This window comes from Macrobrachium nipponense, chromosome 6 (genome assembly GCF_015104395.2).
Source record: "Macrobrachium nipponense isolate FS-2020 chromosome 6, ASM1510439v2, whole genome shotgun sequence".
In the NCBI taxonomy this organism is placed as follows: Eukaryota; Metazoa; Arthropoda; class Malacostraca; order Decapoda; family Palaemonidae; genus Macrobrachium; species Macrobrachium nipponense.
Window position 1 is genome coordinate 50842191 of NC_061108.1, and position 15000 is coordinate 50857190.

Here is a 15000-nt window from a genome sequence, read left to right on the forward strand (position 1 = left end):
AAATAAAAACTTAATAAAAATATTAAATAATTTGCAGTGATTAACACTGCCAATTCAATCAGATCTGTAATGCAAAGTCATAAAGATTAGTCATTTTTCTAAGTTTGTACTCACTTTCAGCGACAGGGAATCCCGATTCCCAACGTGTTCCAATGTGTCTTCAGACTGGATTCTCAGTAAAGAATGCTTGATTTTCCATTAGAACCTTCGCATTTAACGTTTTCGGTCACACATTTGCGCGCAAGACGCCTAAAAGTCGACTCGCACTGGACCAAACGTTTTTTTGCCTTCTGATCCCGCTATGATGGAAACCTCCATTCTTGGACACGTGTCACCCCCTATTTAATATATATAATGTATATATGTGTGTACACACACACACACACACACACACACACACATATATATATATATATATATATATATATATATATATATATATATATATATATACATAGATATTTTCTTAAATCAGGGGAGGCTAAGCCAAAACAATCTCGCAGCAGGATGCATGGATAGGAAGAACAGTCAGCTAATAAATAGTCAATGATGAGCTGACTGTTCTTCCTATCCATGTTCCTGCTATATATATATATATATATATATATATATATATATATATATATATATATATATATATATATACTCGTATATGTTTTAGAGGTAACATACTAAGGTAGTAATGGAGGAATGGCATGTGGATTCTAAGTCTTGCTTGGAATTCATGTCCTCAGGAACACTAAGGTTGCTTTCGCTTAGGAGTAATGGATGGGAAAAGAAGAAGGATATTAATGTTTCAGTTCAACGTTATCACTTAGGTTTCACACTTTTTCGCCCAAGAAAGCTGCACCAGAATCTCGCTTTTGCTATAGTCTAGTTCTCAACCTGGGGTCGTTTGGGGTTTCTCAGTGGGCCATACAGAGTCCGGGAGAATAAGATTTACTTTCATATATTTGGATTAGCCAGTTGGACTTTTGCCAGTTTGGTGAGTGCAAATTGTTAAACTTACAGTTGCAAAACAATTCCAACCCTCCCACTAAGTGAATGAGAAGTAGGTTTTGTTATTTGTGTGATGTTCACTAGTTCTGTTCAGTTTGCAATGTTCTGGCATTTGTAGAGCCTAGGTGAAATTTTTCAAGGTTTTTGCTCATGGCATTTTTAATAAACCCTGATATCCCTATCAATTCATTTTATCTTAACTTTTCACAAGGTTCGCCAGTTCAAAATTTGTCATAGGGGTTACAGTGATATCCTGGAGTCTCTGGGTTCATAGGATGAAAAAGGCTTAGAACCTCTGGTCTAGTGGTGGCGAGAGTGCACTGATGTCTATGGGAGTTTCCCCCAGCTTTGAGAGAGAACGACGAATTCGCCTTATGCTCTCTCTTTCACCTGAGTCTCTCTCTTGTCAGCACAATTAGAAGTTCATGACATCACAAACACGTCATACTTTGAGTGATGACACCGTTTTGTCATTCAGTATACATATTCTTAATTCATTCAGGTATATTCATCATACATACTACACTCGTGTATCCCAAGTCACCTTTGATCCAATCTGCTGACGCGCCGTGGTTGGTTTACCCTGAAGATTGCGGACATCACTCTATCGGGGGAGTGATGTCAACTAAGCGTTTCTCTAATCGCTGCTATTGACTCAGCGTTTCTTAAATCACTGCCATTTAAACTCAGCGTTTCTTAAATCACTGTCATTAACCAACTGAGCACTCGTCGCAAGATCCCTTTTACAGGCTCGAATATCTGCAAGGTATCCCTCTAATTAATGGAAATGTCGTTCACATGACTTTCTAGTCCCTGCCAAGCGTCGTAGAAAAACATGCACTGTCGATACACAGGATCCCTGTTACACACACACACACACACACACACACATATATATATATATATATATATATATATATATATATATATATATATATATATATATATATACACGTGTGTGTGTAGTTTAAAATGTTTTAATCAAACACTTCCTACATCACAATGAGATGCATAAGTGGCGAGGGAAAAAGAGTATTAGATGTTATCTTTAGGTTGAAACCCCATTTAAAAAGTAAATCTACACATTCCTCAGTTAATTCTGCGAGGGGGTTTGCTACTACTGAGAAATTTGATACAGCCTTCGATAATAAAGTCATCTCCAAGTATTGTTAGACACCATTAACTGTGGTACGTTTAAAGAAATTCACAGTCACTGTTTTTTTTTTTTTTTTTTTATCTCAGACAACTTGAAACCATCTTTTGAGACAACATATCCCACATTTAAAGAGCTTACTTTCACATTGGACTGTTTCTCAACCTCCGTAAAAACAACACTAGCTTTAAAAATACTACTCCAAAGCAAATCCAAAAGTAAAGTATTTATGATGACCTAGCACTGACAAGTACACAAGAAATGACACAACCTCTTTACGTTCGATCCTTCCTTGATACAACTATAAAAATGATAAGGACTCTTCACCCTTTTTAATTACACCTATTTCTAACATCTTCATACCTACTTGACTAGTTTGCAAATTGCTCTCTCATGAATATTTGGGATGTCCGGGGATAGACCATAGAAGGTATGTACATACTATATACCTGGAGTTGCGATCTCTATACCAGTACTATCTAGTTCGGTGATCTTCCACCAGGGCAGCGTTGCAAAGCCTTGCAGTCATTTTTAAAGGTCTACTAACCCACAAATTGAACAGGGATTAGCGCGATTGTGAATGTTTTTTATTGTTAATGTTAATGAGTAAGTGTTAGCAAATTTTTAGGGTTTAGTGAGTAAGTGTTTATTGAATGTTTATGAGTAAATGTTTAGTTTCGGGTTTAGTGAATGTTTACTTAATGTTTAGTGTTTTGTGAATGTTATTGAATTTTTATTATGTAAGCATTCAGTGAATGTTTAGTTAGTCTTTAGGGTTTAATTGAATGTTTTGTGAATATCTAGTGTGTAAGTAATCAATGAATGTTTAGTGAATGTCTTGAGAATGTTAATGTATAGTGAATGTTTAGTGTAAGTATTCAGTGAGTGTTTAGGGTTGAATGAAAATGTTTTGTGAATGTTAGTGTTAAACAAATGTTTAGTGCATAAGCATTCAGTGAATGTTTAGTGAGTGTTTAGAGTTTAGTGAATGTTTAGTGTGCTAAGTGCTTAGTGAGTTTTTGTTTGTTTGTATGGTGTTTCTACGTTGCATGGAACCAGTTGTTATTCAGCAACGGGACCAACAGCTTTACGTGACTTCCGAACTACGTCGAGAGTGAACTTCTATCACCAGATTTAAATACACATCTCTCACCCATCAATGGAATGCCCGAGAATCGAACTCGCAGCCAGGGAGGTAGCAGGCCAAGACCATACCGATCTCGCCACTGAGGCGCACAAGTGTTTATTGAGTCTTTAGGGTTTAGTACATGGTAGTGTTTAGTGAATGAATGTTTAGTGTGTATGTTTAGTGAGTGTTTAGAGTTTAGTGAAAATGTTTTGTTAATGTTAATCTTTAAAAAACTTTTAGTTTAATTTAGTGAGTGTTTAGGGTTTAGTGAATGTTAAGTAAGTATTCAGTGAATGTTTATATTGAGTGTTTAGTAAATGTCTTGAGATTGTTGCTGTTTAGTGAATGTTAAGTATGTGTTTATTTTTGTGTTTAGTGAGTAATGAGTGGTTGTTCATTCACTGTTTCATGAGTATTTAGAGGTTTAATGAACATTTAGTGTTTAGTGAGTATTTAGCATTTAATGAGTTTTTAGGGTTTAGAGATTGCTTAGTGTATAGTGAATGCTTAGTGGGTGTTTACAGTATAGTGAGTACTTAGTGGATGTTTAGTGTATAGTCAGTGCTTAGTGAATGTTTAGTGATTGTTTTGTGTTTAATGAATGCTTAGGATTAAGTGAGTATTCAGTGAATGTTTACTGAGTGTTTGAGGTATAGTGAGTATATTAAGTGCTTAGTTTTTTAACTGTGTTTATTGAGTGTTTAGTATAAAGCGAGTGCCTAGTGATTGTTGACTATTCAGAGAGTGTTTAGTGTTATTAAGTGTGAGTGTATGTTAAGTGTAAGTGTGTTTAGTGAGTGTGATTGCATAGCAACTGTGAGTGTTTAGTAAGTGAAAGTGTATTGTGAATGTTAGTGTTTAGTAACTGTACATTACTATCTAGTTAGTGCTTAGTGACTGTATACTAAGAAAGTCCTGTAATTTACAGGAACCATTATATGCTAGACACTGCTTAGATCCAGGAGCAGAAGATTAGGCTTTGACCATAATGGTTGGAACGCTTAGGCCAACCTGTTTTTGTAAAGTAATTTTTCTCTGTGAAATTGTGTCCACTAATAATAATAATATCATAATGATAATTAATATCAATAATAATACCAGCAACAATATATACTAATATACCAATAGTAAAAATAATATTAATATTAATAATATAAGATAACATTAAAAGTAAACAAATAAAAATAATAGTAGTAATAAAAACAATAAAAGTAATAAAGTATAGTACCATGAGCTGAACCGAAACCTTTCAATATGGCCGCTCGAGGTCACACGTTAGGCAGGGAGATCGCCACTCCAGTGATAGACGCTCTATGGGATGGACAGATAACTAAACGTTAATAGGTGTGAGAGTTTGTTCGCACTTCCAAGTTAGAACCTGATTCACTTCACCAACAATTGTTATTCTCTAATGAAAACCCTCAATGTCCACCAAATGTATAGGCTTATCAAAAATAAAAATTCTATCTTAATTGACTGAAAACTTATATTACAAGCTGATTGTTATTAACAACTGTATAAAATACTTCAGTGGTTTATAAACTATGAACTTGACGTGTTTCATTCAGAAGGAATAACTTTATCAAAAGGATTATTTCTGATCTTGGAAGGACCTTTTGGACTGATGAAGGAAATGGAATATTCGGTTTAAGAACTTGCGTTTCACTCATGATTATTTGAGAAACTGTGTAATAACTGACTGCACCATTGGTTTCTGAAACAGATCAGACACTCATGGACTCACCAACATAAGCAACATCTTCCGGAACAGCTACTTCTGAATATTAACATTCTTCAAGCGAGTATGAATACTTAGAAACAAATGGACATTTAAATTCCGGTTTTTCTTGGTAACTTAGCAATGTCGTTAAAAGACACCGATGGATATCCCGATGCAACTTGATATACATCAATAACAATGAAACTCCCTATAATAGTATTCATGCAACTGTACCCAGAATTGTTACTTTATTGTAAATAACCAATACTAGCTAACCGTAATTCAGTCTTTTCGAAAGGAAATTCATTAAAAAATAATGTTCCAAGGATTTCTACTGTCCAGGAAAGGTTTAAAACAAACGCAATGCATATTAATTTCCTTACAAAAATACAAATACTTTTCTTGAATATTCTGGTATATAAATGGAATATTAATAATAATAACATCTAAGTATGAAAAACTATTTTCACATACTTCCATTTCAGGACATTCATTACTGTGATCATGTAGTGCTAAGAATCAAGTTTCTATCATCAAATGTGGATCAGTCAAGATAGGTTTACCTTCAGGAAACTCTGTTACGTTATACTGAGTTGTTCTTATTCGCCTGAGAAACTGGTAATATCTTGCTACTAAAGTGTAAGGTACTTTGATGAACGTTCTCGTTAAAATTCTGAAAACTCCTCTAATGCTGAAAATAAAAAGTAAATGCACTAGGTTAATATGAAAATTCTTGTCACCACTCTCATATTGCTATGTTATTATGGTAATTACCTCAAGTGCTTCTTATTGTATTGCTAGAGTTATTACTTGTCTGCATGTTAGGCACGCATTTATGGTTGCAAAAACTATATAGTTATGAACTCTGCAATTCGATTTGTAATAACTTACCACAATTTTAATACTAAATATTCTGATTATTAAAATAAAGTACATTAAATTGATAAGTATTACCATAGACGCACCTGCTGGTTTAATACATGAAGGGTCGAAGCTAGATAAAAGAGTGGGGTCTGATTCTTCCACTTTAGAACAATGTTTTCTAACCTCATCGGCGATTATTTCCATAAGAATCCATATATAGTTAAGCAAAAAAACATCTAATTAAAATATCAAACAATAAAGCTGTCAATATACCAAGTTGAAACAGTCAGCACATTTTCAAATTGTAAATGCGATACCTTGTGCCCAGCATGAATTCACTAATTTCATTTGCCATTTATATATCTAATCTGTAATTAAAGCAGGAACATCTATCAGTGAATAAATCTTTCTGTCTATTAACCAAAAAGTGCTAAGTAATGTTAAAACCTCATCTATATCCAACTCCTTCCGTAAGAAACATCTAATACTAGTCTAAAAATCTCCCCGTGTTATCAGACCGAAATTTATGTTCTTGTCCAGGTACTGAAATCCCTTTACATAACCTAAAGCAGAATATGCCTGTCGTGACCATATACCCCGTTTTGTTTTTTATTCAGTTGGCCCTATGCCAGCATGGGCTCTTGTTCATAGAGCAGCCCGTATATGTATCCGGGTCTGGAATTCCTCAAAGCTAAAAGATTTTCTCCTGATGTTAATTGTGAGTTTATCCCTCGTATAAGTTGACCCTATAGTTGAACGTGTATTTTCAACAGTGATAAACAGTCCCTACTACTATCGGCATCACTGACCGTTGCCCTTTTCCTAACTCTTGTTCCTTACTTGTCAGGTGGCTTGGTGAAATTACCGTTATACGGCGGATAAAAGCATCAAATTTGGCATCTGACTTCCTTGAGGACTATCAAATAATTTTAGAGTAGGAGCCTTCCAGAATTTTTTAAGAGAGACAAAAGAGATCAAATTTCAAGATGGCTGATATTTATTTAAAGAAAAACACTTTTCAGGTCATATGAGTAAGACAATGACAATGTCTTTTCCTAAATTTGTAGCTTGGCTCACTAGAACCTTAATTTGGACATTAGGATAGTAGCAATGCATATATTTTGCACACTATAGAGTGTCTGACTTGCAAGGTGGGGGCAAGGAGGTGCTGCCCCTACCTCTCCCAATTTTCTTTTACTCTCTACAAACTTGAATATAATATTAACCTACAAATCAAACAAACTGAACCAAATTAAACAAATTGTGCTTAAACACAATTATCCATACCAGACAAAAAATTGTGAAAAGGTTGGAAGGCATCAGTAGTATTATTGTGTAGTACATTTGCACTTGCAGAGAGGGTCGCAAACCAGGTTCACCCATGACCATGATAACTTTGTCCAAGCAAAGTCCTGCGGTGAAGGAACCAATAACTTATCTTTAGTGCTGCTGGTCCAGATTCCTGCCTGGTAAACAGCTCGTTGGACATGCTGCAGAAGTGCATCTTTGGTCGGTGGCAGTTTTTCCACAGGACAAAAGAGAAGATAGAAAAGTCCCTCAGAGTGGCACAGTTTAATGCACAATCAATTCGGAACAAAGTAGATCTCTTCAAAGCATTGGTAGCAAGTGAGGAATTAGATATAATAGGTATCACAGAAACATAGATATAAGAGGCAACAAGAGACTCCAAATTTGCAGATGACACCAAACTAGATGCAAATGCAGCAGACCCAGACACAGTGGGAAGTTTAAGAAATGACCTAATGAGAATAGGAAAGGGGTAAAAAAATGGCAAATTCCTTTTAACATGGATAAGTGTAAAGTGTTGCAAATAGGAACAAACAACCCTCATGCCAGCTACATGCTGCTTGGGAATAACATATATAGTGTAGAACAAGAGGAGGACCTTGGAGTCATTATTACAAAGGACTTAAAATGCACAAAACAGTACATAAAAACTGAAAAGAAGGCACAGAAACTAGTTGGATACATAAAGAAGCAGTTCAAATACAGAGACAAAAAAATGGTGCTGCAGCTCTACACATCAATAGTTAGACCTCATCTTCAATAAGCAGTACAGTTTTGGTCACCAAAACTAAGAAAAAACATAGATTAGAAGGGGTACAAGCAAGACCACAAAGTTAATTCCATCCATCGGGCAAATAGGTTACCAAAGACGACTAGAGAGCTTGAACATGTATGGCTTAGAAACACAACGATTGCGTGGACAACTAATAGAAACATTTAAAATACTGAAAGGCATAACAAAAGTAGACAGTAACCTATTTACATTAAACGAAAACCAGTCAAGAAATAATGGATGGAAACTAGAACTGAAGAGATACAATGCATCCCATTGTGAGAACTTCTTTACATACAAGATGTGTGACACGTGGAATAAACTGCCACCAGAGGTTGTAAACAGCAACAGTGTAGAAGAGTAAAAGAAAGCTAGACAAAACCATTAGGACACTGTGAATGATCAGTAAAACCTGCTCCTACAGATAAGTGAGCACACAATGTCTCCTCGGATGGACTAACAAGTCTTTGAGGCATCCTAATCATTGTAACTCCTTGTAACTCTTTAGCATGTCATTTTTCCAAACTGTGGCTGACTCTGCATCTTTTGAGCTATCATTCAGCATGAAAGCCTCCTTCTGGAGGTTGTGCAGTGTCAAGAGAGTTATTTGGTGGGCATGCCTGGATCTAGTTAGATCAGCTGCTTTTAGGTATGAGTCTGCTGTGCCAGACGATGCTACTTCTACTTCATCACTGTGAGTGTCTGGCCATTTCCATTGTACAAACGTAGCTCAGGAAAACAAAGGTTGGTCAAATGTGGTGACTGGGATTTGTCCTGGATTCAGAAATTTAACAGCTTGTGTCACGACATCCATACCATGTTTGATCATAGCAGGAGTGGTCGACTTCTGCTGGAGGTTGTTGAGAGGCATGACATAAAGCCTATGTAATTGCATCATCATTTGTGAGTTCTGTCTCTAGAAATGGCAGTGCATACTCTAACCAATTATGTTCTTCTGTTCTTTCCTTATCTATGCAACTCTTGACTGGTAGTACATCACACTGTGGCACATCTACAGCAGTGCTCTTTAAAGCCACAGCAGGTACACGGGCATAGCACTCAGGATTTAATTTAGAAAATTAGGCATCTTTACAGGACAAACATTTACATTGAATTATTGGTGCTGAGATCGCTCTCTGCACAGCATTGTTAAACACAAACATTCTATTGGTGTCCTGTCCGAGATCCGCCATCATTCTCAAAGACTGCCTCCATATTTCAAATACTTAAATGTTGATTATGGTAATCAAAATTGGGTTCATGTTTTCAGTTGCATAACAATCAATCAATTAAAAACATTTCTCAACCTCTTTCACAATGCTTATGCTCCCTCAGGTAGATGAATATAGTTTTATCTTATTATGAATATTAAAAATAGTGAAATTCCGCATTAGTAGCATAAAAATAAAAACAAAAAATTCAAATAAAAGTTTTTGAAAGATCGTCTCTCCAAATTTGGTGCTTTTATCCGCCCTGTAACTGTCATCTCAAAATCTGACATTAAGCAACTATACCATGTGCTGATTTGCTAACTATATCAATACACTCTACCTGAATGTAGAATTGCTAACTATATCAATACACTACCTTAACATAGATTTACTAACTATATCAGCACACTCTACCTGAAAGTAGCTTTGCTAACTATATGAATACAGTCTACCTGAACGTGGATTTGCTAACTATATCAATACACTCTATCTGAACGTGGATTTGCTAACTATATCAATACACTCTATCTGAACGTTGATTTGCTAACTATATCAATACACTCTACCTGAACGTAGATTTGCTCACTATATCATACATTCTACCTGAACGTAGATTTGCTAACTATATCAATACACTCTACCTGAACGTAGATTTGCTAACTAAATATATCATTTCAAACTCTATCTGAACGTAGGATTTGTTTTAACTATATCAAAAAATACACTCTTACCCCTGAACGTAGATTTGTTAACTATATCAGTACACTCTACCTGAACGTAGATTTGTTAACTATATCAATACATTCTTCCTGAACGTAGATTTGCTAACTATATCAGTACACTCTACCTGAACATAGATTTGCTAACTATATCAATACATTCTACCTGAACGTAGATTTGCTAACTACATAAATGCACTCTATCTGAACGTAGTCTCATATAAACCCACATGGAGGAAAAACACCTAACGCAAAAGCATTTCAAACTAAAATAAAACTCCAGGAGATAAAAACTATACAATTGTTGCTCTTACAAAGACACAATTGAAAGCAAATACGTAATATATAAATGCAATGAAAATAGATGTTAAGGTGAGCATTGTAGAGAAGTATGAACAATAACACCCTTCTACTTATATAAGGATTATAATGCGTTGAAGGACAAGAGTCGCCATTATCGATATTGTTGTCTGGTCAGCGAGACTTCAAAAATCTTGCGTCGGTTAAGTGGACACAAAATCAGCAAAAGCTTTTGTCTGCGTCGTACAGCGAAGGTCGATACAAACATCGTGACGTTTCATCCCTTTCCTCTACATGGAAGAAGTGTCCGAGACGCCTCGTCGTTGGGATAGATCTTGTAACAGAAGAAAACGGGGCATGATTCGTGTTGCCATCATCACATGGCGCGTTGCGTAGCCGGCAGGGAGTAGCCAAGTTAACCATTGCTGGCAGTTGGAGAGATTGTGCGCATAAACGCCGCGAAAAGGATGCAGCTGGATCACACAATGTACAGAAATATGCGCCTTTTCTGAAATTATCAATTCTGTACACCATCAGTTTCTCTCTCTCTCTCTCTCTCTCTCTCTCTCTCTCTCTCGTTGGCGTTGGGTGGACTCTAGCTGCCATCAAATGTATCATGATGAATTTGGTATTCAGATCTTGAAATAAACATATTCTTCGCATCTTCATAAATTTTATTATAAAAAAAAATAAATGTATGGGGTGCCCCTTCTCTCAGGCAGGGTTTCCCCATAAATAATAATCAATCACCCGCATTTCCATTCTCACACACTTTTTCAGACAAATTCCACGCACGCCGGTAACGAATTGTCGTTTTTCCCAACTGCTCCTAAGGACTAACTTGACTAAAATAGTAATTATGATCTCATTATAAAGTTAATTATAAATAAATGTTTTGGGGCAATACCTAATAAGTGGAGCAACCGTGTTCTAGATTTCAGTTTGTTGTGGACATATCACGAGGGCGGTATGTGGAAAACACTCAGAAATATTTAACAACGTCCTTAGATTCCATAAGCTTTAGTAACAACGCAAGCGTCGACGTCGTTTCCGAAAAAAAAAACATTTATGGAAATGATTATCCATATCTTTCATAATAATGTCCCTATCCTAGTTATTAATATCCATTACACACACACATGCATACACACACACACAAACACACACACATATATATTTATACATATATATATATGATATATGTGTGTGTGTGTGTGTTACATATATATATATATATATATATATAGATACTATATTAATTATTGACTGGTAAAAATGTTCGTAACAACAGAATTCCATCTAATAAAAGGAGCCCATAAAAACACCAAAATGTAGAGAGAAAAGTACTATATTTCAGAGACTGCTGTCTCTCTCTTCAGGTATATGAATGAGAAAAGTTTACAGAAAAGGTGGTATTTATACCAAGAGATTCGTCCACAAGTAAGCCAATTTAGGTCACCCCCGCTGATAATCTTCCTTTAATCTTCTTAAGCGTTGGTTGAATGAACACTGCGTCGACGATATCTGATATCCAATTCCCTATATATATATATATGTGTGTGTGTGTGTGTGTATATTTGTGTGTATGTTTGTGTGTGTGATGAATAAATTAATAACTAGGATAGGACATTATTATGAAAGATACGCATAATCATTTACATAAATCTATAATGTGAAATTTAAGTGGAAAGTGGAAGATAATGCTGTAAAAAATAGTTGAACATAGTTAGCTATGCATTGTAAAGAAAATTTGTGAAGATCCGAAGGCAACTTTTTTTTTTTTTCGGAAACAATCTGATGCCGAAGTAGATCTAACTGAGGGACAATGATGGTCTGTTGGTGTGGTCGCTTTTGGCCAGAGACCTCTTAATGTGCTTGACGACGTCAACGCTTGCGTTGTTACTAAAACTGATGGAATCTAAGGACATTGTTAAATATTTCTGAGTGTTTTCCACATACCGCCCTCGTGATATGTCCACAACAAACTGAAATCTAGAACACGGTTGCTCCACTTATTAGGTATTGCCCCAAAACATTTATTTATAATTAACTTTATAATGAGATCATCATTACTATTTTATTTCTAATCATGTTCAAGTGACATCTGTATCGTTTTCATGTTAACTTTGTGGTCAAGCTAGTCCTTAGGGGCAGTTGGGAAAAACCACAGTACGTTACCGGCGTGCGTGGAATTAGTCTGAAAAAGTGTGTGGGAATGGAAACGCGGGAGATTGATTATATATATATTTATATATATATATATATATATATATATATATATATATATATATATATATATATATATATATATCACCATCATCAGCCGTTACTAGTCCACTGCAGGACAAAGGTCTCAGACATGTCCTTCCACCCCCTTCTGTTTATTGTCTACCTACGCCATTGTATACCCCAAATTTTCTTAGCTCGTCAGTCCATCATCTTTTCCTTCCCCTGCTTCATTTGCAATCTCTGGGGACCCATTCTGTTATTTTTTTCATCTATTTTATCTGACAATCTCATTATGTGTCTTGTCCATGATCATTTCTTTTTTTTTTACTTGTTGTTAGAATATCCTCTACTTTAGTTTGCTCTCGTATCCATGTTGCTCTTTTTCTGTCTCTTAGTGTTATTCCCATCATTAAATACTTTTCTTTTTAGAGAAAGTGGAATGATACGTTTCATAATTAAATACTTTTCTTTTTAGAGAAAGTGGAATGTTACGTTTCATGATCTCATTTTGTTTACCAAAAGCTCTCCATCCCATGCTTATCCTTCTTTAAATTTCGGTCTCATGTCCTAGGGAACACTTACTGTCTGTCCTAAATACGTACATTCATTAACAATCTCTAGAGGTTTGTCCGTAACTCTTATTTGTTATTTCTCTGCATTTTCATTGAACATTATCTCCAGAGATTTATAGCAGCCCCTGCAGTGGGACATATCTGCCCGCCACCTTGGGCAGTTGTTCCACTGCCACTTGGGGGTTGCAGTCTGGGGGTGCCCAGTCTGGGGGCCGAGACGGGGTAGTTGTATTCCTATCTGGGCCTGTGTCATTTTTTTCATCACCACGCTGGCCACTGCAGATGGGTGATAGTGGGAGACTTTGTTCTGATCGTTCACACCAAACCAACTGAGTATGGGTGGTCCTGACTAGTACAGCTTTGCTGATCATGGCAATACACAAGGCCAATATTACTGAAAAAGGCCAATATTACTGAAAAAGGAGGAATTTACATAAACTCTGGACTTTAGTTTCAAATGAACTCTACTTACATTAAGTTACAGTAGATCCAGGAATTTATGAGGTGGTTGTTTGTTGAGCCACCAGAAACACGGGGCTGGGAAATGAACCAGACACGGAGATGAGAATTTACGCAAAACGGCTTATTTCTATGCAAGCCTTATCCCAAAGGGTTCCCAATTTCCCCCTCAGTCAGGCACGGTGTTTGTCTGCAAAGAGATTGCATTCTAGCATCAGTACTAAGGCAATGAACATGTGGGAACATTACACACTACTTGCTCTTAACATAAAATATTATAACCTACTCAAGGGGCATGAAATGACAGGGAGTTTACACAGAAAGGACTGTTACGTTGCTTGAATTAACTAGGGATGTTTGCTAGCATCACAAGCATTGAACCCAAATTAGGGGAGTGAGAAGCTGAACAAAGAAGGTGGAAAGTTGCTTTGGAAGAATGGAAATGAAATACAGACAAGAGGCAAAACGATTCCCTGACTGCACTAGAAATTACATCTCACAGTACCTGGAAATCCTGGGTTTGGTAGTCTTCTTATCTGCTGATATTTCTGTGCACTATGGAGGTATAAGAACACTTGTGGGATCCCCATGGTGGGGAAGGGGAGCAGAAGGGGTGAAGTTGAGTCTGCAGGGCTTGAGAAAGTCTGAGGATAGTTCTGAGGCAGAGCGGCTGGAGCCTTGTCTTTTAAAATCTCGCCTGGGTAGTCTCCACCCTCATCCAGGTCCCCCTGTGGAGAGTAAAACCAGAGCAGCCAATGGGAGCAAAGAGGTTTTTAGAGAGAATGGAGGCTTCCAGTTCACAGGGGCAACTTGCATATAGGTAAGGATGAATGAATCTGGTTATAAAGAGGTCTTATCTTTCCTTGGTTCTGGCTTAAAATCCTGAAATATATATATATATATATATATATATATATATATATATATATAGTAAGTTTGTAAGTTTGCATCTAGATCACAAGGAACAACGGCTTGACAGTAATGACATACACAGGGTCACGAACTTCCATGTCAAAAATAGCAAAGAAACAATAAGAATGAACATGTGACAAATCTGAAGCCCGCGAAACCCCCGGCAGCTGTGAACACAATGGGAAAAGGTAGGCTGTCTGTCCTGAGGCACCTGTGAACATAAAGGCCTAGATTTAGGATTTTGTTTTTTCTCGGACGAATCAGAACAGCAAAAGAGCGACAAGCGCCAATACTCTATATATGAAAGTGTAGGTTCATACACATATCAAAACAAATGTGCATCTAGCAAAAATAAAGCATTTGGAGAGTGAATTATGATCAAATAATACTAATTTTCAATGCCTAAAGTTCTGGAAATCATGTAAATACTAAGTTTTATAAGTTTTTGCCGTAACTGCCTTCCTGAAATAACTAGGTTTTCTCGGTTTAAACAATAATCTAAGGACATAAAATGTAAATTTTCAACACTGCAATTATAGCCATGGCTTTATTATACCTTGATTAAAAAGTTATAATAAAGTTATTTCTCTCTTAGAGGACATTTTCCTGCTTGCCAGGTGAACTTCCATCTTCATAAGGGTTTCCTTCTCTTT

At 36.3% G+C, this 15000-nt stretch overlaps 1 protein-coding gene across 1 annotated transcript in view; it reads left to right on the top strand.

Moving 5' to 3' along the window:
- LOC135216850 (uncharacterized) overlaps positions 1-15000 on the top strand; it is a 69975-nt gene that overhangs the window by 35527 nt on the left and 19448 nt on the right. The gene's annotated exons all lie outside the window — the stretch shown is intronic.